Source organism: Ambystoma mexicanum, chromosome 2q, assembly GCF_040938575.1.
Source record: "Ambystoma mexicanum isolate Mex_15411 chromosome 2q, UKY_AmexF1_1, whole genome shotgun sequence".
NCBI classification, from domain to species: domain Eukaryota; kingdom Metazoa; phylum Chordata; class Amphibia; order Caudata; family Ambystomatidae; genus Ambystoma; species Ambystoma mexicanum.
Window position 1 is genome coordinate 125711105 of NC_090924.1, and position 20629 is coordinate 125731733.

The 20629-nt window shown below is 47.3% G+C and overlaps 14 non-coding genes across 14 annotated transcripts; all 14 read left to right on the forward strand.

Annotated features, from left to right (window-relative positions):
* The first annotated feature begins 1097 nt into the window (after positions 1–1097).
* On the forward strand, positions 1098–1169 carry TRNAP-UGG (transfer RNA proline (anticodon UGG)). Its single transcript has one exon. It is a non-coding gene; the product is annotated as a tRNA-Pro (tRNA).
* A 420-nt stretch (positions 1170–1589) lies between these two features.
* TRNAV-CAC (transfer RNA valine (anticodon CAC)) lies at positions 1590–1662 on the forward strand. Its single transcript has one exon. It is a non-coding gene; the product is annotated as a tRNA-Val (tRNA).
* A 1315-nt stretch (positions 1663–2977) lies between these two features.
* Positions 2978–3049, forward strand: TRNAP-UGG (transfer RNA proline (anticodon UGG)). Its single transcript has one exon. It is a non-coding gene; the product is annotated as a tRNA-Pro (tRNA).
* A 1808-nt stretch (positions 3050–4857) lies between these two features.
* TRNAP-UGG (transfer RNA proline (anticodon UGG)) lies at positions 4858–4929 on the forward strand. Its single transcript has one exon. It is a non-coding gene; the product is annotated as a tRNA-Pro (tRNA).
* A 420-nt stretch (positions 4930–5349) lies between these two features.
* Positions 5350–5422, forward strand: TRNAV-CAC (transfer RNA valine (anticodon CAC)). The gene has a single exon. It is a non-coding gene; the product is annotated as a tRNA-Val (tRNA).
* Positions 5423–6737: 1315 nt separating this feature from the next.
* Positions 6738–6809, forward strand: TRNAP-UGG (transfer RNA proline (anticodon UGG)). The gene has a single exon. It is a non-coding gene; the product is annotated as a tRNA-Pro (tRNA).
* Positions 6810–7229: 420 nt separating this feature from the next.
* On the forward strand, positions 7230–7302 carry TRNAV-CAC (transfer RNA valine (anticodon CAC)). Its single transcript has one exon. It is a non-coding gene; the product is annotated as a tRNA-Val (tRNA).
* A 1795-nt stretch (positions 7303–9097) lies between these two features.
* TRNAV-CAC (transfer RNA valine (anticodon CAC)) lies at positions 9098–9170 on the forward strand. The gene has a single exon. It is a non-coding gene; the product is annotated as a tRNA-Val (tRNA).
* Positions 9171–10485: 1315 nt separating this feature from the next.
* On the forward strand, positions 10486–10557 carry TRNAP-UGG (transfer RNA proline (anticodon UGG)). Its single transcript has one exon. It is a non-coding gene; the product is annotated as a tRNA-Pro (tRNA).
* Positions 10558–10977: 420 nt separating this feature from the next.
* TRNAV-CAC (transfer RNA valine (anticodon CAC)) lies at positions 10978–11050 on the forward strand. Its single transcript has one exon. It is a non-coding gene; the product is annotated as a tRNA-Val (tRNA).
* A 1805-nt stretch (positions 11051–12855) lies between these two features.
* Positions 12856–12928, forward strand: TRNAV-CAC (transfer RNA valine (anticodon CAC)). The gene has a single exon. It is a non-coding gene; the product is annotated as a tRNA-Val (tRNA).
* Positions 12929–14712: 1784 nt separating this feature from the next.
* TRNAV-CAC (transfer RNA valine (anticodon CAC)) lies at positions 14713–14785 on the forward strand. Its single transcript has one exon. It is a non-coding gene; the product is annotated as a tRNA-Val (tRNA).
* Positions 14786–16580: 1795 nt separating this feature from the next.
* TRNAV-CAC (transfer RNA valine (anticodon CAC)) lies at positions 16581–16653 on the forward strand. Its single transcript has one exon. It is a non-coding gene; the product is annotated as a tRNA-Val (tRNA).
* A 1784-nt stretch (positions 16654–18437) lies between these two features.
* On the forward strand, positions 18438–18510 carry TRNAV-CAC (transfer RNA valine (anticodon CAC)). Its single transcript has one exon. It is a non-coding gene; the product is annotated as a tRNA-Val (tRNA).
* The last annotated feature ends 2119 nt before the right edge of the window (positions 18511–20629 follow it).

Below are 20629 nucleotides of genomic sequence, written 5' to 3' on the forward strand. Positions count from 1 at the left end.
AGAGGATTTATTTTCCCTACTGCTGGGTATTTGGGTCTCTGGGATCACAGTTGGGTCCGCTCCGTCCTCTGAAATGGTCCATATTAGTTACATAGGTTAGTGTACCAAAGAAATAATACATTTTCATATACAGCTTCTTCATTTCTGTGTTCTGAGGGATTACCAGTTGTAAGAAATGCACTTGCCGGTACAGTGATTCCCTGGCTTTCTCTGGCCCGAGAAAGCTTTTCCTCTGAAGTGGGAACAGAAGTTGGACTGCTTCTGCTGAACTTCCTGAAAGCAGAGCTGGCGGGAGGAGGGACTTTTTGAGTGCTGGGAAAATTTGAGCTGGAAATTTGCATCGGCTGGACAGAGATTGCTTGGAGCAGCCAAAATATAATAACGGCCATGGCGCTCAAGTAAAGCAGAAAGCTTTTAGTATACACCTTTTGCACTCTTGTCAACGAAGCTGGGCTCTGTGAATGCTCACCCTACGCAAGAAAAGAGAACAGACTTTGCTGGTGACCTAAATATATCTCGCCTGATCGAGCACGATCGAGCTCTGAGTGAGCAGCTGTGCAATGGTCATCTTTACCAAAGGGGAGATGCTGCTTTTTCCAGTGTCACGCCCATGCTCTCAGGGCTGGAGGGAGGAGGGCTGCTTTTTGTTTTTACAGGCAAAAGGAAAGGCCCAGCCCTCAGAGCTTCTGCCAATGCAGATCCCAGCAGGTGCAAAATAAAGGCTCTCCCCCACCTTGCCAGCTGCAGATTGATCAGAAGACTGCTAGTCTAGTGTGTTGGGCCACTTTCTCTCTTCTGTGTATCGTCCCCTCTTATTACATAAACAGCATAAGAGGAATAAAGGAAGGAAGGAAGGAAGGAAGGAACAGTGTATCGCAAGCACCTTCCACCCTGATGTCAATGGGCCACCAACCTTCGGGATGAGGAGGAGACCTGTGAAGACAGTCAGAGCGTGCCGACTGGGGCATTCATTTGGCTCATACACCGACAAGGCTTTCAGCGGCAGGAACAAACTTCAGGAATAGGCATTCTTGGCCTCGAATCCTAAGGGGGGTGCAAACGCTGAGGACAATTCCGTCAAATGCTCAAAGGACCGTGGCTCGTTGGTCTAGGGGTATGATTCTCGCTTTGGGTGCGAGAGGTCCCGGGTTCAAATCCCGGACGAGCCCAATCAAGGTGGTTAACTTGAGCTCCTTTTTTTTGTTTTTTCAATGTTATTTTCATTGGACAGACTCTCTGGTTTTCTCGGTAAGCAGTAGTCGATGAACAATTCACTTCCTGAACCTCTTTGCGTGCCATGTCCTTGCGACAAGCACTTTGTGTTCTCTGTTAGCTCTCAGTAACATTCCTTGATTTGCTTGTGAGTTTTGGCCGTCCGATCTCAAAGTGGAAATATGTCCTTCCCTCTGTACGCTGCATAGGCCCTCAGCTGGCATACTTGTATATGTGCGCATGCTTGATAGGACGTATGTTTTAGGCTGGATTGTGTGAGCTTCAGGCGCAAGGCATTTGATTAGTCTTTAAGCAGGTCCACTTGCATTGCCCTTTGCACCTGTTCTCCCAGTCCCTACAAAGGTGAGCAAGCAGCTGTTTCTGTAGTGTAGTGGTTATCACGTTCGCCTCACACGCGAAAGGTCCCCGGTTCGAGACCGGGCAGAAACACTCTCTGCTGGCATTTTACACAAAATAGTTTTTTTCCCCTTTTGTCACACACAAATGTAAAGTATGAACTTATTTGCGTTCCCATGGAAATAGCATATGCTCTCAAGAGCTTGAGAAATACACTGGGAAGGCAAGCATCCTCACATGTATTCTGTATATGGGGCCAATAAAAAAATGCACGCGCTTGCATTTTGTGTATGTAATGTTGCAGAGCACAGAGAGGATTTATTTTCCCTACTGCTGGGTATTTGGGTCTCTGGGATCACAGTTGGGTCCGCTCCGTCCTCTGAAATGGTCCATATTAGTTACATAGGTTAGTGTACCAAAGAAATAATACATTTTCATATACAGCTTCTTCATTTCTGTGTTCTGAGGGATTACCAGTTGTAAGAAATGCACTTGCCGGTACAGTGATTCCCTGGCTTTCTCTGGCCCGAGAAAGCTTTTCCTCTGAAGTGGGAACAGAAGTTGGACTGCTTCTGCTGAACTTCCTGAAAGCAGAGCTGGCGGGAGGAGGGACTTTTTGAGTGCTGGGAAAATTTGAGCTGGAAATTTGCATCGGCTGGACAGAGATTGCTTGGAGCAGCCAAAATATAATAACGGCCATGGCGCTCAAGTAAAGCAGAAAGCTTTTAGTATACACCTTTTGCACTCTTGTCAACGAAGCTGGGCTCTGTGAATGCTCACCCTACGCAAGAAAAGAGAACAGACTTTGCTGGTGACCTAAATATATCTCGCCTGATCGAGCACGATCGAGCTCTGAGTGAGCAGCTGTGCAATGGTCATCTTTACCAAAGGGGAGATGCTGCTTTTTCCAGTGTCACGCCCATGCTCTCAGGGCTGGAGGGAGGAGGGCTGCTTTTTGTTTTTACAGGCAAAAGGAAAGGCCCAGCCCTCAGAGCTTCTGCCAATGCAGATCCCAGCAGGTGCAAAATAAAGGCTCTCCCCCACCTTGCCAGCTGCAGATTGATCAGAAGACTGCTAGTCTAGTGTGTTGGGCCACTTTCTCTCTTCTGTGTATCGTCCCCTCTTATTACATAAACAGCATAAGAGGAATAAAGGAAGGAAGGAAGGAAGGAAGGAACAGTGTATCGCAAGCACCTTCCACCCTGATGTCAATGGGCCACCAACCTTCGGGATGAGGAGGAGACCTGTGAAGACAGTCAGAGCGTGCCGACTGGGGCATTCATTTGGCTCATACACCGACAAGGCTTTCAGCGGCAGGAACAAACTTCAGGAATAGGCATTCTTGGCCTCGAATCCTAAGGGGGGTGCAAACGCTGAGGACAATTCCGTCAAATGCTCAAAGGACCGTGGCTCGTTGGTCTAGGGGTATGATTCTCGCTTTGGGTGCGAGAGGTCCCGGGTTCAAATCCCGGACGAGCCCAATCAAGGTGGTTAACTTGAGCTCCTTTTTTTTGTTTTTTCAATGTTATTTTCATTGGACAGACTCTCTGGTTTTCTCGGTAAGCAGTAGTCGATGAACAATTCACTTCCTGAACCTCTTTGCGTGCCATGTCCTTGCGACAAGCACTTTGTGTTCTCTGTTAGCTCTCAGTAACATTCCTTGATTTGCTTGTGAGTTTTGGCCGTCCGATCTCAAAGTGGAAATATGTCCTTCCCTCTGTACGCTGCATAGGCCCTCAGCTGGCATACTTGTATATGTGCGCATGCTTGATAGGACGTATGTTTTAGGCTGGATTGTGTGAGCTTCAGGCGCAAGGCATTTGATTAGTCTTTAAGCAGGTCCACTTGCACTGCCCTTTGCACCTGTTCTCCCAGTCCCTACAAAGGTGAGCAAGCAGCTGTTTCTGTAGTGTAGTGGTTATCACGTTCGCCTCACACGCGAAAGGTCCCCTGTTCGAGACCGGGCAGAAACACTCTCTGCTGGCATTTTACACAAAATAGTTTTTTTCCCCTTTTGTCACACACAAATGTAAAGTATGAACTTATTTGCGTTCTCATGGAAATAGCATATGCTCTCAAGAGCTTGAGAAATACACTGGGAAGGCAAGCATCCTCACATGTATTCTGTATATGGGGCCAATAAAAAAATGCACGCGCTTGCATTTTGTGTATGTAATGTTCCAGAGCACAGAGAGGATTTATTTTCCCTACTGCTGGGTATTTGGGTCTCTGGGATCACAGTTGGGTCCGCTCCGTCCTCTGAAATGGTCCATATTAGTTACATAGGTTAGTGTACCAAAGAAATACTACATTTTCATATACAGCTTCTTCATTTCTGTGTTCTGAGGGATTACCAGTTGTAAGAAATGCACTTGCCGGTACAGTGATTCCCTGGCTTTCTCTGGCCCGAGAAAGCTTTTCCTCTGAAGTGGGAACAGAAGTTGGACTGCTTCTGCTGAACTTCCTGAAAGCAGAGCTGGCGGGAGGAGGGACTTTTTGAGTGCTGGGAAAATTTGAGCTGGAAATTTGCATCGGCTGGACAGAGATTGCTTGGAGCAGCCAAAATATAATAACGGCCATGGCGCTCAAGTAAAGCAGAAAGCTTTTAGTATACACCTTTTGCACTCTTGTCAACGAAGCTGGGCTCTGTGAATGCTCACCCTACGCAAGAAAAGAGAACAGACTTTGCTGGTGACCTAAATATATCTCGCCTGATCGAGCACGATCGAGCTCTGAGTGAGCAGCTGTGCAATGGTCATCTTTACCAAAGGGGAGATGCTGCTTTTTCCAGTGTCACGCCCATGCTCTCAGGGCTGGAGGGAGGAGGGCTGCTTTTTGTTTTTACAGGCAAAAGGAAAGGCCCAGCCCTCAGAGCTTCTGCCAATGCAGATCCCAGCAGGTGCAAAATAAAGGCTCTCCCCCACCTTGCCAGCTGCAGATTGATCAGAAGACTGCTAGTCTAGTGTGTTGGGCCACTTTCTCTCTTCTGTGTATCGTCCCCTCTTATTACATAAACAGCATAAGAGGAATAAAGGAAGGAAGGAAGGAAGGAAGGAACAGTGTATCGCAAGCACCTTCCACCCTGATGTCAATGGGCCACCAACCTTCGGGATGAGGAGGAGACCTGTGAAGACAGTCAGAGCGTGCCGACTGGGGCATTCATTTGGCTCATACACCGACAAGGCTTTCAGCGGCAGGAACAAACTTCAGGAATAGGCATTCTTGGCCTCGAATCCTAAGGGGGGTGCAAACGCTGAGGACAATTCCGTCAAATGCTCAAAGGACCGTGGCTCGTTGGTCTAGGGGTATGATTCTCGCTTTGGGTGCGAGAGGTCCCGGGTTCAAATCCCGGACGAGCCCAATCAAGGTGGTTAACTTGAGCTCCTTTTTTTTGTTTTTTCAATGTTATTTTCATTGGACAGACTCTCTGGTTTTCTCGGTAAGCAGTAGTCGATGAACAATTCACTTCCTGAACCTCTTTGCGTGCCATGTCCTTGCGACAAGCACTTTGTGTTCTCTGTTAGCTCTCAGTAACATTCCTTGATTTGCTTGTGAGTTTTGGCCGTCCGATCTCAAAGTGGAAATATGTCCTTCCCTCTGTACGCTGCATAGGCCCTCAGCTGGCATACTTGTATATGTGCGCATGCTTGATAGGACGTATGTTTTAGGCTGGATTGTGTGAGCTTCAGGCGCAAGGCATTTGATTAGTCTTTAAGCAGGTCCACTTGCACTGCCCTTTGCACCTGTTCTCCCAGTCCCTACAAAGGTGAGCAAGCAGCTGTTTCTGTAGTGTAGTGGTTATCACGTTCGCCTCACACGCGAAAGGTCCCCGGTTCGAGACCGGGCAGAAACACTCTCTGCTGGCATTTTACACAAAATAGTTTTTTTCCCCTTTTGTCACACACAAATGTAAAGTATGAACTTATTTGCGTTCTCATGGAAATAGCATATGCTCTCAAGAGCTTGAGAAATACACTGGGAAGGCAAGCATCCTCACATGTATTCTGTATATGGGGCCAATAAAAAAATGCACGCGCTTGCATTTTGTGTATGTAATGTTGCAGAGCACAGAGAGGATTTATTTTCCCTACTGCTGGGTATTTGGGTCTCTGGGATCACAGTTGGGTCCGCTCCGTCCTCTGAAATGGTCCATATTAGTTACATAGGTTAGTGTACCAAAGAAATAATACATTTTCATATACAGCTTCTTCATTTCTGTGTTCTGAGGGATTACCAGTTGTAAGAAATGCACTTGCCGGTACAGTGATTCCCTGGCTTTCTCTGGCCCGAGAAAGCTTTTCCTCTGAAGTGGGAACAGAAGTTGGACTGCTTCTGCTGAACTTCCTGAAAGCAGAGCTGGCGGGAGGAGGGACTTTTTGAGTGCTGGGAAAATTTGAGCTGGAAATTTGCATCGGCTGGACAGAGATTGCTTGGAGCAGCCAAAATATAATAACGGCCATGGCGCTCAAGTAAAGCAGAAAGCTTTTAGTATACACCTTTTGCACTCTTGTCAACAAAGCTGGGCTCTGTGAATGCTCACCCTACGCAAGAAAAGAGAACAGACTTTGCTGGTGACCTAAATATATCTCGCCTGATCGAGCACGATCGAGCTCTGAGTGAGCAGCTGTGCAATGGTCATCTTTACCAAAGGGGAGATGCTGCTTTTTCCAGTGTCACGCCCATGCTCTCAGGGCTGGAGGGAGGAGGGCTGCTTTTTGTTTTTACAGGCAAAAGGAAAGGCCCAGCCCTCAGAGCTTCTGCCAATGCAGATCCCAGCAGGTGCAAAATAAAGGCTCTCCCCCACCTTGCCAGCTGCAGATTGATCAGAAGACTGCTAGTCTAGTGTGTTGGGCCACTTTCTCTCTTCTGTGTATCGTCCCCTCTTATTACATAAACAGCATAAGAGGAATAAAGGAAGGAAGGAAGGAAGGAAGGAACAGTGTATCGCAAGCACCTTCCACCCTGATGTCAATGGGCCACCAACCTTCGGGATGAGGAGGAGACCTGTGAAGACAGTCAGAGCGTGCCGACTGGGGCATTCATTTGGCTCATACACCGACAAGGCTTTCAGCGGCAGGAACAAACTTCAGGAATAGGCATTCTTGGCCTCGAATCCTAAGGGGGGTGCAAACGCTGAGGACAATTCCGTCAAATGCTCAAAGGACCGTGGCTCGTTGGTCTAGGGGTATGATTCTCGCTTTGGGTGCGAGAGGTCCCGGGTTCAAATCCCGGACGAGCCCAATCAAGGTGGTTAACTTGAGCTCCTTTTTTTTGTTTTTTCAATGTTATTTTCATTGGACAGACTCTCTGGTTTTCTCGGTAAGCAGTAGTCGATGAACAATTCACTTCCTGAACCTCTTTGCGTGCCATGTCCTTGCGACAAGCACTTTGTGTTCTCTGTTAGCTCTCAGTAACATTCCTTGATTTGCTTGTGAGTTTTGGCCGTCCGATCTCAAAGTGGAAATATGTCCTTCCCTCTGTACGCTGCATAGGCCCTCAGCTGGCATACTTGTATATGTGCGCATGCTTGATAGGACGTATGTTTTAGGCTGGATTGTGTGAGCTTCAGGCGCAAGGCATTTGATTAGTCTTTAAGCAGGTCCACTTGCATTGCCCTTTGCACCTGTTCTCCCAGTCCCTACAAAGGTGAGCAAGCAGCTGTTTCTGTAGTGTAGTGGTTATCACGTTCGCCTCACACGCGAAAGGTCCCCGGTTCGAGACCGGGCAGAAACACTCTCTGCTGGCATTTTACACAAAATAGTTTTTTTCCCCTTTTGTCACACACAAATGTAAAGTATGAACTTATTTGCGTTCCCATGGAAATAGCATATGCTCTCAAGAGCTTGAGAAATACACTGGGAAGGCAAGCATCCTCACATGTATTCTGTATATGGGGCCAATAAAAAAATGCACGCGCTTGCATTTTGTGTATGTAATGTTGCAGAGCACAGAGAGGATTTATTTTCCCTACTGCTGGGTATTTGGGTCTCTGGGATCACAGTTGGGTCCGCTCCGTCCTCTGAAATGGTCCATATTAGTTACATAGGTTAGTGTACCAAAGAAATAATACATTTTCATATACAGCTTCTTCATTTCTGTGTTCTGAGGGATTACCAGTTGTAAGAAATGCACTTGCCGGTACAGTGATTCCCTGGCTTTCTCTGGCCCGAGAAAGCTTTTCCTCTGAAGTGGGAACAGAAGTTGGACTGCTTCTGCTGAACTTCCTGAAAGCAGAGCTGGCGGGAGGAGGGACTTTTTGAGTGCTGGGAAAATTTGAGCTGGAAATTTGCATCGGCTGGACAGAGATTGCTTGGAGCAGCCAAAATATAATAACGGCCATGGCGCTCAAGTAAAGCAGAAAGCTTTTAGTATACACCTTTTGCACTCTTGTCAACGAAGCTGGGCTCTGTGAATGCTCACCCTACGCAAGAAAAGAGAACAGACTTTGCTGGTGACCTAAATATATCTCGCCTGATCGAGCACGATCGAGCTCTGAGTGAGCAGCTGTGCAATGGTCATCTTTACCAAAGGGGAGATGCTGCTTTTTCCAGTGTCACGCCCATGCTCTCAGGGCTGGAGGGAGGAGGGCTGCTTTTTGTTTTTACAGGCAAAAGGAAAGGCCCAGCCCTCAGAGCTTCTGCCAATGCAGATCCCAGCAGGTGCAAAATAAAGGCTCTCCCCCACCTTGCCAGCTGCAGATTGATCAGAAGACTGCTAGTCTAGTGTGTTGGGCCACTTTCTCTCTTCTGTGTATCGTCCCCTCTTATTACATAAACAGCATAAGAGGAATAAAGGAAGGAAGGAAGGAAGGAAGGAACAGTGTATCGCAAGCACCTTCCACCCTGATGTCAATGGGCCACCAACCTTCGGGATGAGGAGGAGACCTGTGAAGACAGTCAGAGCGTGCCGACTGGGGCATTCATTTGGCTCATACACCGACAAGGCTTTCAGCGGCAGGAACAAACTTCAGGAATAGGCATTCTTGGCCTCGAATCCTAAGGGGGGTGCAAACGCTGAGGACAATTCCGTCAAATGCTCAAAGGACCGTGGCTCGTTGGTCTAGGGGTATGATTCTCGCTTTGGGTGCGAGAGGTCCCGGGACGAGCCCAATCAAGGTGGTTAACTTGAGCTCCTTTTTTTTGTTTTTTCAATGTTATTTTCATTGGACAGACTCTCTGGTTTTCTCGGTAAGCAGTAGTCGATGAACAATTCACTTCCTGAACCTCTTTGCGTGCCATGTCCTTGCGACAAGCACTTTGTGTTCTCTGTTAGCTCTCAGTAACATTCCTTGATTTGCTTGTGAGTTTTGGCCGTCCGATCTCAAAGTGGAAATATGTCCTTCCCTCTGTACGCTGCATAGGCCCTCAGCTGGCATACTTGTATATGTGCGCATGCTTGATAGGACGTATGTTTTAGGCTGGATTGTGTGAGCTTCAGGCGCAAGGCATTTGATTAGTCTTTAAGCAGGTCCACTTGCACTGCCCTTTGCACCTGTTCTCCCAGTCCCTACAAAGGTGAGCAAGCAGCTGTTTCTGTAGTGTAGTGGTTATCACGTTCGCCTCACACGCGAAAGGTCCCCGGTTCGAGACCGGGCAGAAACACTCTCTGCTGGCATTTTACACAAAATAGTTTTTTTCCCCTTTTGTCACACACAAATGTAAAGTATGAACTTATTTGCGTTCTCATGGAAATAGCATATGCTCTCAAGAGCTTGAGAAATACACTGGGAAGGCAAGCATCCTCACATGTATTCTGTATATGGGGCCAATAAAAAAATGCACGCGCTTGCATTTTGTGTATGTAATGTTGCAGAGCACAGAGAGGATTTATTTTCCCTACTGCTGGGTATTTGGGTCTCTGGGATCACAGTTGGGTCCGCTCCGTCCTCTGAAATGGTCCATATTAGTTACATAGGTTAGTGTACCAAAGAAATAATACATTTTCATATACAGCTTCTTCATTTCTGTGTTCTGAGGGATTACCAGTTGTAAGAAATGCACTTGCCGGTACAGTGATTCCCTGGCTTTCTCTGGCCCGAGAAAGCTTTTCCTCTGAAGTGGGAACAGAAGTTGGACTGCTTCTGCTGAACTTCCTGAAAGCAGAGCTGGCGGGAGGAGGGACTTTTTGAGTGCTGGGAAAATTTGAGCTGGAAATTTGCATCGGCTGGACAGAGATTGCTTGGAGCAGCCAAAATATAATAACGGCCATGGCGCTCAAGTAAAGCAGAAAGCTTTTAGTATACACCTTTTGCACTCTTGTCAACGAAGCTGGGCTCTGTGAATGCTCACCCTACGCAAGAAAAGAGAACAGACTTTGCTGGTGACCTAAATATATCTCGCCTGATCGAGCACGATCGAGCTCTGAGTGAGCAGCTGTGCAATGGTCATCTTTACCAAAGGGGAGATGCTGCTTTTTCCAGTGTCACGCCCATGCTCTCAGGGCTGGAGGGAGGAGGGCTGCTTTTTGTTTTTACAGGCAAAAGGAAAGGCCCAGCCCTCAGAGCTTCTGCCAATGCAGATCCCAGCAGGTGCAAAATAAAGGCTCTCCCCCACCTTGCCAGCTGCAGATTGATCAGAAGACTGCTAGTCTAGTGTGTTGGGCCACTTTCTCTCTTCTGTGTATCGTCCCCTCTTATTACATAAACAGCATAAGAGGAATAAAGGAAGGAAGGAAGGAAGGAAGGAACAGTGTATCGCAAGCACCTTCCACCCTGATGTCAATGGGCCACCAACCTTCGGGATGAGGAGGAGACCTGTGAAGACAGTCAGAGCGTGCCGACTGGGGCATTCATTTGGCTCATACACCGACAAGGCTTTCAGCGGCAGGAACAAACTTCAGGAATAGGCATTCTTGGCCTCGAATCCTAAGGGGGGTGCAAACGCTGAGGACAATTCCGTCAAATGCTCAAAGGACCGTGGCTCGTTGGTCTAGGGGTATGATTTTCGCTTTGGGTGCGAGAGGTCCCGGGTTCAAATCCCGGACGAGCCCAATCAAGGTGGTTAACTTGAGCTCCTTTTTTTTGTTTTTTCAATGTTATTTTCATTGGACAGACTCTCTGGTTTTCTCGGTAAGCAGTAGTCGATGAACAATTCACTTCCTGAACCTCTTTGCGTGCCATGTCCTTGCGACAAGCACTTTGTGTTCTCTGTTAGCTCTCAGTAACATTCCTTGATTTGCTTGTGAGTTTTGGCCGTCCGATCTCAAAGTGGAAATATGTCCTTCCCTCTGTACGCTGCATAGGCCCTCAGCTGGCATACTTGTATATGTGCGCATGCTTGATAGGACGTATGTTTTAGGCTGGATTGTGTGAGCTTCAGGCGCAAGGCATTTGATTAGTCTTTAAGCAGGTCCACTTGCACTGCCCTTTGCACCTGTTCTCCCAGTCCCTACAAAGGTGAGCAAGCAGCTGTTTCTGTAGTGTAGTGGTTATCACGTTCGCCTCACACGCGAAAGGTCCCCGGTTCGAGACCGGGCAGAAACACTCTCTGCTGGCATTTTACACAAAATAGTTTTTTTCCCCTTTTGTCACACACAAATGTAAAGTATGAACTTATTTGCGTTCTCATGGAAATAGCATATGCTCTCAAGAGCTTGAGAAATACACTGGGAAGGCAAGCATCCTCACATGTATTCTGTATATGGGGCCAATAAAAAAATGCACGCGCTTGCATTTTGTGTATGTAATGTTGCAGAGCACAGAGAGGATTTATTTTCCCTACTGCTGGGTATTTGGGTCTCTGGGATCACAGTTGGGTCCGCTCCGTCCTCTGAAATGGTCCATATTAGTTACATAGGTTAGTGTACCAAAGAAATAATACATTTTCATATACAGCTTCTTCATTTCTGTGTTCTGAGGGATTACCAGTTGTAAGAAATGCACTTGCCGGTACAGTGATTCCCTGGCTTTCTCTGGCCCGAGAAAGCTTTTCCTCTGAAGTGGGAACAGAAGTTGGACTGCTTCTGCTGAACTTCCTGAAAGCAGAGCTGGCGGGAGGAGGGACTTTTTGAGTGCTGGGAAAATTTGAGCTGGAAATTTGCATCGGCTGGACAGAGATTGCTTGGAGCAGCCAAAATATAATAACGGCCATGGCGCTCAAGTAAAGCAGAAAGCTTTTAGTATACACCTTTTGCACTCTTGTCAACGAAGCTGGGCTCTTTGAATGCTCACCCTACGCAAGAAAAGAGAACAGACTTTGCTGGTGACCTAAATATATCTCGCCTGATCGAGCCTGATCGAGCACGATCGAGCTCTGAGTGAGCAGCTGTGCAATGGTCATCTTTACCAAAGGGGAGATGCTGCTTTTTCCAGTGTCACGCCCATGCTCTCAGGGCTGGAGGGAGGAGGGCTGCTTTTTGTTTTTACAGGCAAAAGGAAAGGCCCAGCCCTCAGAGCTTCTGCCAATGCAGATCCCAGCAGGTGCAAAATAAAGGCTCTCCCCCACCTTGCCAGCTGCAGATTGATCAGAAGACTGCTAGTCTAGTGTGTTGGGCCACTTTCTCTCTTCTGTGTATCGTCCCCTCTTATTACATAAACAGCATAAGAGGAATAAAGGAAGGAAGGAACAGTGTATCGCAAGCACCTTCCACCCTGATGTCAATGGGCCACCAACCTTCGGGATGAGGAGGAGACCTGTGAAGACAGTCAGAGCGTGCCGACTGGGGCATTCATTTGGCTCATACACCGACAAGGCTTTCAGCGGCAGGAACAAACTTCAGGAATAGGCATTCTTGGCCTCGAATCCTAAGGGGGGTGCAAACGCTGAGGACAATTCCGTCAAATGCTCAAAGGACCGTGGCTCGTTGGTCTAGGGGTATGATTCTCGCTTTGGGTGCGAGAGGTCCCGGGTTCAAATCCCGTACGAGCCCAATCAAGGTGGTTAACTTGAGCTCCTTTTTTTTGTTTTTTCAATGTTATTTTCATTGGACAGACTCTCTGGTTTTCTCGGTAAGCAGTAGTCGATGAACAATTCACTTCCTGAACCTCTTTGCGTGCCATGTCCTTGCGACAAGCACTTTGTGTTCTCTGTTAGCTCTCAGTAACATTCCTTGATTTGCTTGTGAGTTTTGGCCGTCCGATCTCAAAGTGGAAATATGTCCTTCCCTCTGTACGCTGCATAGGCCCTCAGCTGGCATACTTGTATATGTGCGCATGCTTGATAGGACGTATGTTTTAGGCTGGATTGTGTGAGCTTCAGGCGCAAGGCATTTGATTAGTCTTTAAGCAGGTCCACTTGCACTGCCCTTTGCACCTGTTCTCCCAGTCCCTACAAAGGTGAGCAAGCAGCTGTTTCTGTAGTGTAGTGGTTATCACGTTCGCCTCACACGCGAAAGGTCCCCGGTTCGAGACCGGGCAGAAACACTCTCTGCTGGCATTTTACACAAAATAGTTTTTTTCCCCTTTTGTCACACACAAATGTAAAGTATGAACTTATTTGCGTTCCCATGGAAATAGCATATGCTCTCAAGAGCTTGAGAAATACACTGGGAAGGCAAGCATCCTCACATGTATTCTGTATATGGGGCCAATAAAAAAATGCACGCGCTTGCATTTTGTGTATGTAATGTTGCAGAGCACAGAGAGGATTTATTTTCCCTACTGCTGGGTATTTGGGTCTCTGGGATCACAGTTGGGTCCGCTCCGTCCTCTGAAATGGTCCATATTAGTTACATAGGTTAGTGTACCAAAGAAATAATACATTTTCATATACAGCTTCTTCATTTCTGTGTTCTGAGGGATTACCAGTTGTAAGAAATGCACTTGCCGGTACAGTGATTCCCTGGCTTTCTCTGGCCCGAGAAAGCTTTTCCTCTGAAGTGGGAACAGAAGTTGGACTGCTTCTGCTGAACTTCCTGAAAGCAGAGCTGGCGGGAGGAGGGACTTTTTGAGTGCTGGGAAAATTTGAGCTGGAAATTTGCATCGGCTGGACAGAGATTGCTTGGAGCAGCCAAAATATAATAACGGCCATGGCGCTCAAGTAAAGCAGAAAGCTTTTAGTATACACCTTTTGCACTCTTGTCAACGAAGCTGGGCTCTGTGAATGCTCACCCTACGCAAGAAAAGAGAACAGACTTTGCTGGTGACCTAAATATATCTCGCCTGATCGAGCACGATCGAGCTCTGAGTGAGCAGCTGTGCAATGGTCATCTTTACCAAAGGGGAGATGCTGCTTTTTCCAGTGTCACGCCCATGCTCTCAGGGCTGGAGGGAGGAGGGCTGCTTTTTGTTTTTACAGGCAAAAGGAAAGGCCCAGCCCTCAGAGCTTCTGCCAATGCAGATCCCAGCAGGTGCAAAATAAAGGCTCTCCCCCACCTTGCCAGCTGCAGATTGATCAGAAGACTGCTAGTCTAGTGTGTTGGGCCACTTTCTCTCTTCTGTGTATCGTCCCCTCTTATTACATAAACAGCATAAGAGGAATAAAGGAAGGAAGGAAGGAAGGAAGGAACAGTGTATCGCAAGCACCTTCCACCCTGATGTCAATGGGCCACCAACCTTCGGGATGAGGAGGAGACCTGTGAAGACAGTCAGAGCGTGCCGACTGGGGCATTCATTTGGCTCATACACCGACAAGGCTTTCAGCGGCAGGAACAAACTTCAGGAATAGGCATTCTTTACCTCGAATCCTAAGGGGGGTGCAAACGCTGAGGACAATTCCGTCAAATGCTCAAAGGACCGTGGCTCGTTGGTCTAGGGGTATGATTCTCGCTTTGGGTGCGAGAGGTCCCAATCAAGGTGGTTAACTTGAGCTCCTATTTTTTGTTTTTTCAATGTTATTTTCATTGGACAGACTCTCTGGTTTTCTCGGTAAGCAGTAGTCGATGAACAATTCACTTCCTGAACCTCTTTGCGTGCCATGTCCTTGCGACAAGCACTTTGTGTTCTCTGTTAGCTCTCAGTAACATTCCTTGATTTGCTTGTGAGTTTTGGCCGTCCGATCTCAAAGTGGAAATATGTCCTTCCCTCTGTACGCTGCATAGGCCCTCAGCTGGCATACTTGTATATGTGCGCATGCTTGATAGGACGTATGTTTTAGGCTGGATTGTGTGATCTTCAGGCGCAAGGCATTTGATTAGTCTTTAAGCAGGTCCACTTGCACTGCCCTTTGCACCTGTTCTCCCAGTCCCTACAAAGGTGAGCAAGCAGCTGTTTCTGTAGTGTAGTGGTTATCACGTTCGCCTCACACGCGAAAGGTCCCCGGTTCGAGACCGGGCAGAAACACTCTCTGCTGGCATTTTACACAAAATAGTTTTTTTCCCCTTTTGTCACACACAAATGTAAAGTATGAACTTATTTGCGTTCCCATGGAAATAGCATATGCTCTCAAGAGCTTGAGAAATACACTGGGAAGGCAAGCATCCTCACATGTATTCTGTATATGGGGCCAATAAAAAAATGCACGCGCTTGCATTTTGTGTATGTAATGTTGCAGAGCACAGAGAGGATTTATTTTCCCTACTGCTGGGTATTTGGGTCTCTGGGATCACAGTTGGGTCCGCTCCGTCCTCTGAAATGGTCCATATTAGTTACATAGGTTAGTGTACCAAAGAAATAATACATTTTCATATACAGCTTCTTCATTTCTGTGTTCTGAGGGATTACCAGTTGTAAGAAATGCACTTGCCGGTACAGTGATTCCCTGGCTTTCTCTGGCCCGAGAAAGCTTTTCCTCTGAAGTGGGAACAGAAGTTGGACTGCTTCTGCTGAACTTCCTGAAAGCAGAGCTGGCGGGAGGAGGGACTTTTTGAGTGCTGGGAAAATTTGAGCTGGAAATTTGCATCGGCTGGACAGAGATTGCTTGGAGCAGCCAAAATATAATAACGGCCATGGCGCTCAAGTAAAGCAGAAAGCTTTTAGTATACACCTTTTGCACTCTTGTCAACGAAGCTGGGCTCTGTGAATGCTCACCCTACGCAAGAAAAGAGAACAGACTTTGCTGGTGACCTAAATATATCTCGCCTGATCGAGCACGATCGAGCTCTGAGTGAGCAGCTGTGCAATGGTCATCTTTACCAAAGGGGAGATGCTGCTTTTTCCAGTGTCACGCCCATGCTCTCAGGGCTGGAGGGAGGAGGGCTGCTTTTTGTTTTTACAGGCAAAAGGAAAGGCCCAGCCCTCAGAGCTTCTGCCAATGCAGATCCCAGCAGGTGCAAAATAAAGGCTCTCCCCCACCTTGCCAGCTGCAGATTGATCAGAAGACTGCTAGTCTAGTGTGTTGGGCCACTTTCTCTCTTCTGTGTATCGTCCCCTCTTATTACATAAACAGCATAAGAGGAATAAAGGAAGGAAGGAACAGTGTATCGCAAGCACCTTCCACCCTGATGTCAATGGGCCACCAACCTTCGGGATGAGGAGGAGACCTGTGAAGACAGTCAGAGCGTGCCGACTGGGGCATTCATTTGGCTCATACACCGACAAGGCTTTCAGCGGCAGGAACAAACTTCAGGAATAGGCATTCTTGGCCTCGAATCCTAAGGGGGGTGCAAACGCTGAGGACAATTCCGTCAAATGCTCAAAGGACCGTGGCTCGTTGGTCTAGGGGTATGATTCTCGCTTTGGGTGCGAGAGGTCCCGGGTTCAAATCCCGTACGAGCCCAATCAAGGTGGTTAACTTGAGCTCCTTTTTTTTGTTTTTTCAATGTTATTTTCATTGGACAGACTCTCTGGTTTTCTCGGTAAGCAGTAGTCGATGAACAATTCACTTCCTGAACCTCTTTGCGTGCCATGTCCTTGCGACAAGCACTTTGTGTTCTCTGTTAGCTCTCAGTAACATTCCTTGATTTGCTTGTGAGTTTTGGCCGTCCGATCTCAAAGTGGAAATATGTCCTTCCCTCTGTACGCTGCATAGGCCCTCAGCTGGCATACTTGTATATGTGCGCATGCTTGATAGGACGTATGTTTTAGGCTGGATTGTGTGAGCTTCAGGCGCAAGGCATTTGATTAGTCTTTAAGCAGGTCCACTTGCACTGCCCTTTGCACCTGTTCTCCCAGTCCCTACAAAGTTGAGCAAGCAGCTGTTTCTGTAGTGTAGTGGTTATCACGTTCGCCTCACACGCGAAAGGTCCCCGGTTCGAGACCGGGCAGAAACACTCTCTGCTGGCATTTTACACAAAATAGTTTTTTTCCCCTTTTGTCACACACAAATGTAAAGTATGAACTTATTTGCGTTCCCATGGAAATAGCATATGCTCTCAAGAGCTTGAGAAATACACTGGGAAGGCAAGCATCCTCACATGTATTCTGTATATGGGGCCAATAAAAAAATGCACGCGCTTGCATTTTGTGTATGTAATGTTGCAGAGCACAGAGAGGATTTATTTTCCCTACTGCTGGGTATTTGGGTCTCTGGGATCACAGTTGGGTCCGCTCCGTCCTCTGAAATGGTCCATATTAGTTACATAGGTTAGTGTACCAAAGAAATAATACATTTACATATACAGCTTCTTCATTTCTGTGTTCTGAGGGATTACCAGTTGTAAGAAATGCACTTGCCGGTACAGTGATTCCCTGGCTTTCTCTGGCCCGAGAAAGCTTTTCCTCTGAAGTGGGAACAGAAGTTGGACTGCTTCTGCTGAACTTCCTGAAAGCAGAGCTGGCGGGAGGAGGGACTTTTTGAGTGCTGGGAAAATTTGAGCTGGAAATTTGCATCGGCTGGACAGAGATTGCTTGGAGCAGCCAAAATATAATAACGGCCATGGCGCTCAAGTAAAGCAGAAAGCTTTTAGTATACACCTTTTGCACTCTTGTCAACGAAGCTGGGCTCTGTGAATGCTCACCCTACGCAAGAAAAGAGAACAGACTTTGCTGGTGACCTAAATATATCTCGCCTGATCGAGCACGATCGAGCTCTGAGTGAGCAGCTGTGCAATGGTCATCTTTACCAAAGGGGAGATGCTGCTTTTTCCAGTGTCACGCCCATGCTCTCAGGGCTGGAGGGAGGAGGGCTGCTTTTTGTTTTTACAGGCAAAAGGAAAGGCCCAGCCCTCAGAGCTTCTGCCAATGCAGATCCCAGCAGGTGCAAAATAAAGGCTCTCCCCCACCTTGCCAGCTGCAGATTGATCAGAAGACTGCTAGTCTAGTGTGTTGGGCCACTTTCTCTCTTCTGTGTATCGTCCCCTCTTATTACATAAACAGCATAAGAGGAATAAAGGAAGGAAGGAAGGAAGGAAGGAACAGTGTATCGCAAGCACCTTCCACCCTGATGTCAATGGGCCACCAACCTTCGGGATGAGGAGGAGACCTGTGAAGACAGTCAGAGCGTGCCGACTGGGGCATTCATTTGGCTCATACACCGACAAGGCTTTCAGCGGCAGGAACAAACTTCAGGAATAGGCATTCTTTACCTCGAATCCTAAGGGGGGTGCAAACGCTGAGGACAATTCCGTCAAATGCTCAAAGGACCGTGGCTCGTTGGTCTAGGGGTATGATTCTCGCTTTGGGTGCGAGAGGTCCCAATCAAGGTGGTTAACTTGAGCTCCTATTTTTTGTTTTTTCAATGTTATTTTCATTGGACAGACTCTCTGGTTTTCTCGGTAAGCAGTAGTCGATGAACAATTCACTTCCTGAACCTCTTTGCGTGCCATGTCCTTGCGACAAGCACTTTGTGTTCTCTGTTAGCTCTCAGTAACATTCCTTGATTTGCTTGTGAGTTTTGGCCGTCCGATCTCAAAGTGGAAATATGTCCTTCCCTCTGTACGCTGCATAGGCCCTCAGCTGGCATACTTGTATATGTGCGCATGCTTGATAGGACGTATGTTTTAGGCTGGATTGTGTGAGCTTCAGGCGCAAGGCATTTGATTAGTCTTTAAGCAGGTCCACTTGCACTGCCCTTTGCACCTGTTCTCCCAGTCCCTACAAAGGTGAGTAAGCAGCTGTTTCTGTAGTGTAGTGGTTATCACGTTCGCCTCACACGCGAAAGGTCCCCGGTTCGAGACCGGGCAGAAACACTCTCTGCTGGCATTTTACACAAAATAGTTTTTTTCCCCTTTTGTCACACACAAATGTAAAGTATGAACTTATTTGCGTTCCCATGGAAATAGCATATGCTCTCAAGAGCTTGAGAAATACACTGGGAAGGCAAGCATCCTCACATGTATTCTGTATATGGGGCCAATAAAAAAATGCACGCGCTTGCATTTTGTGTATGTAATGTTGCAGAGCACAGAGAGGATTTATTTTCCCTACTGCTGGGTATTTGAGTCTCTGGGATCACAGTTGGGTCCGCTCCGTCCTCTGAAATGGTCCATATTAGTTACATAGGTTAGTGTACCAAAGAAATAATACATTTTCATATACAGCTTCTTCATTTCTGTGTTCTGAGGGATTACCAGTTGTAAGAAATGCACTTGCCGGTACAGTGATTCCCTGGCTTTCTCTGGCCCGAGAAAGCTTTTCCTCTGAAGTGGGAACAGAAGTTGGACTGCTTCTGCTGAACTTCCTGAAAGCAGAGCTGGCGGGAGGAGGGACTTTTTGAGTGCTGGGAAAATTTGAGCTGGAAATTTGCATCGGCTGGACAGAGATTGCTTGGAGCAGCCAAAATATAATAACGGCCATGGCGCTCAAGTAAAGCAGAAAGCTTTTAGTATACACCTTTTGCACTCTTGTCAACGAAGCTGGGTTCTGTGAATGCTCACCCTACGCAAGAAAAGAGAACAGACTTTGCTGGTGACCTAAATATATCTGGCCTGATCGAGCACGATCGAGCTCTGAGTGAGCAGCTGTGCAATGGTCATCTTTACCAAAGGGGAGATGCTGCTTTTTCCAGTGTCACGCCCATGCTCTCAGGGCTGGAGGGAGGAGGGCTGCTTTTTGTTTTTACAGGCAAAAGGAAAGGCCCAGCCCTCAGAGCTTCTGCCAATGCAGATCCCAGCAGGTGCAAAATAAAGGCTCTCCCCCACCTTGCCAGCTGCAGATTGATCAGAAGACTGCTAGTCTAGTGTGTTGGGCCACTTTCTCTCTTCTGTGTATCGTCCCCTCTTATTACATAAACAGCATAAGAGGAATAAAGGAAGGAAGGAAGGAAGGAAGGAACAGTGTATCGCAAGCACCTTCCACCCTGATGTCAATGGGCTACCAACCTTCGGGATGAGGAGGAGACCTGTGAAGACAGTCAGAGCGTGCCGACTGGGGCATTCATTTGGCTCATACACCGACAAGGCTTTCAGCGGCAGGAACAAACTTCAGGAATAGGCATTCTTGGCCTCGAATCCTAAGGGGGGTGCAAACGCTGAGGACAATTCCGTCAAATGCTCAAAGGACCGTGGCTCGTTGGTCTAGGGGTATGATTCTCGCTTTGGGTGCGAGAGGTCCCGGGTTCAAATCCCGTACGAGCCCAATCAAGGTGGTTAACTTGAGCTCCTTTTTTTCGTTTTTTCAATGTTATTTTCATTGGACAGACTCTCTGGTTTTCTCGGTAAGCAGTAGTCGATGAACAATTCACTTCCTGAACCTCTTTGCGTGCCATGTCCTTGCGACAAGCACTTTGTGTTCTCTGTTAGCTCTCAGTAACATTCCTTGATTTGCTTGTGAGTTTTGGCCGTCCGATCTCAAAGTGGAAATATGTCCTTCCCTCTGTACGCTGCATAGGCCCTCAGCTGGCATACTTGTATATGTGCGCATGCTTGATAGGACGTATGTTTTAGGCTGGATTGTGTGAGCTTCAGGCGCAAGGCATTTGATTAGTCTTTAAGCAGGTCCACTTGCACTGCCCTTTGCACCTGTTCTCCCAGTCCCTACAAAGGTGAGCAAGCAGCTGTTTCTGTAGTGTAGTGGTTATAAAGGTCCCCGGTTCGAGACCGGGCAGAAACACTCTCTGCTGGCATTTTACACAAAATAGTTTTTTTCCCCTTTTGTCACACACAAATGTAAAGTATGAACTTATTTGCGTTCCCATGGAAATAGCATATGCTCTCAAGAGCTTGAGAAATACACTGGGAAGGCAAGCATCCTCACATGTATTCTGTATATGGGGCCAATAAAAAAATGCACGCGCTTGCATTTTGTGTATGTAATGTTGCAGAGCACAGAGAGGATTTATTTTCCCTACTGCTGGGTATTTGGGTCTCT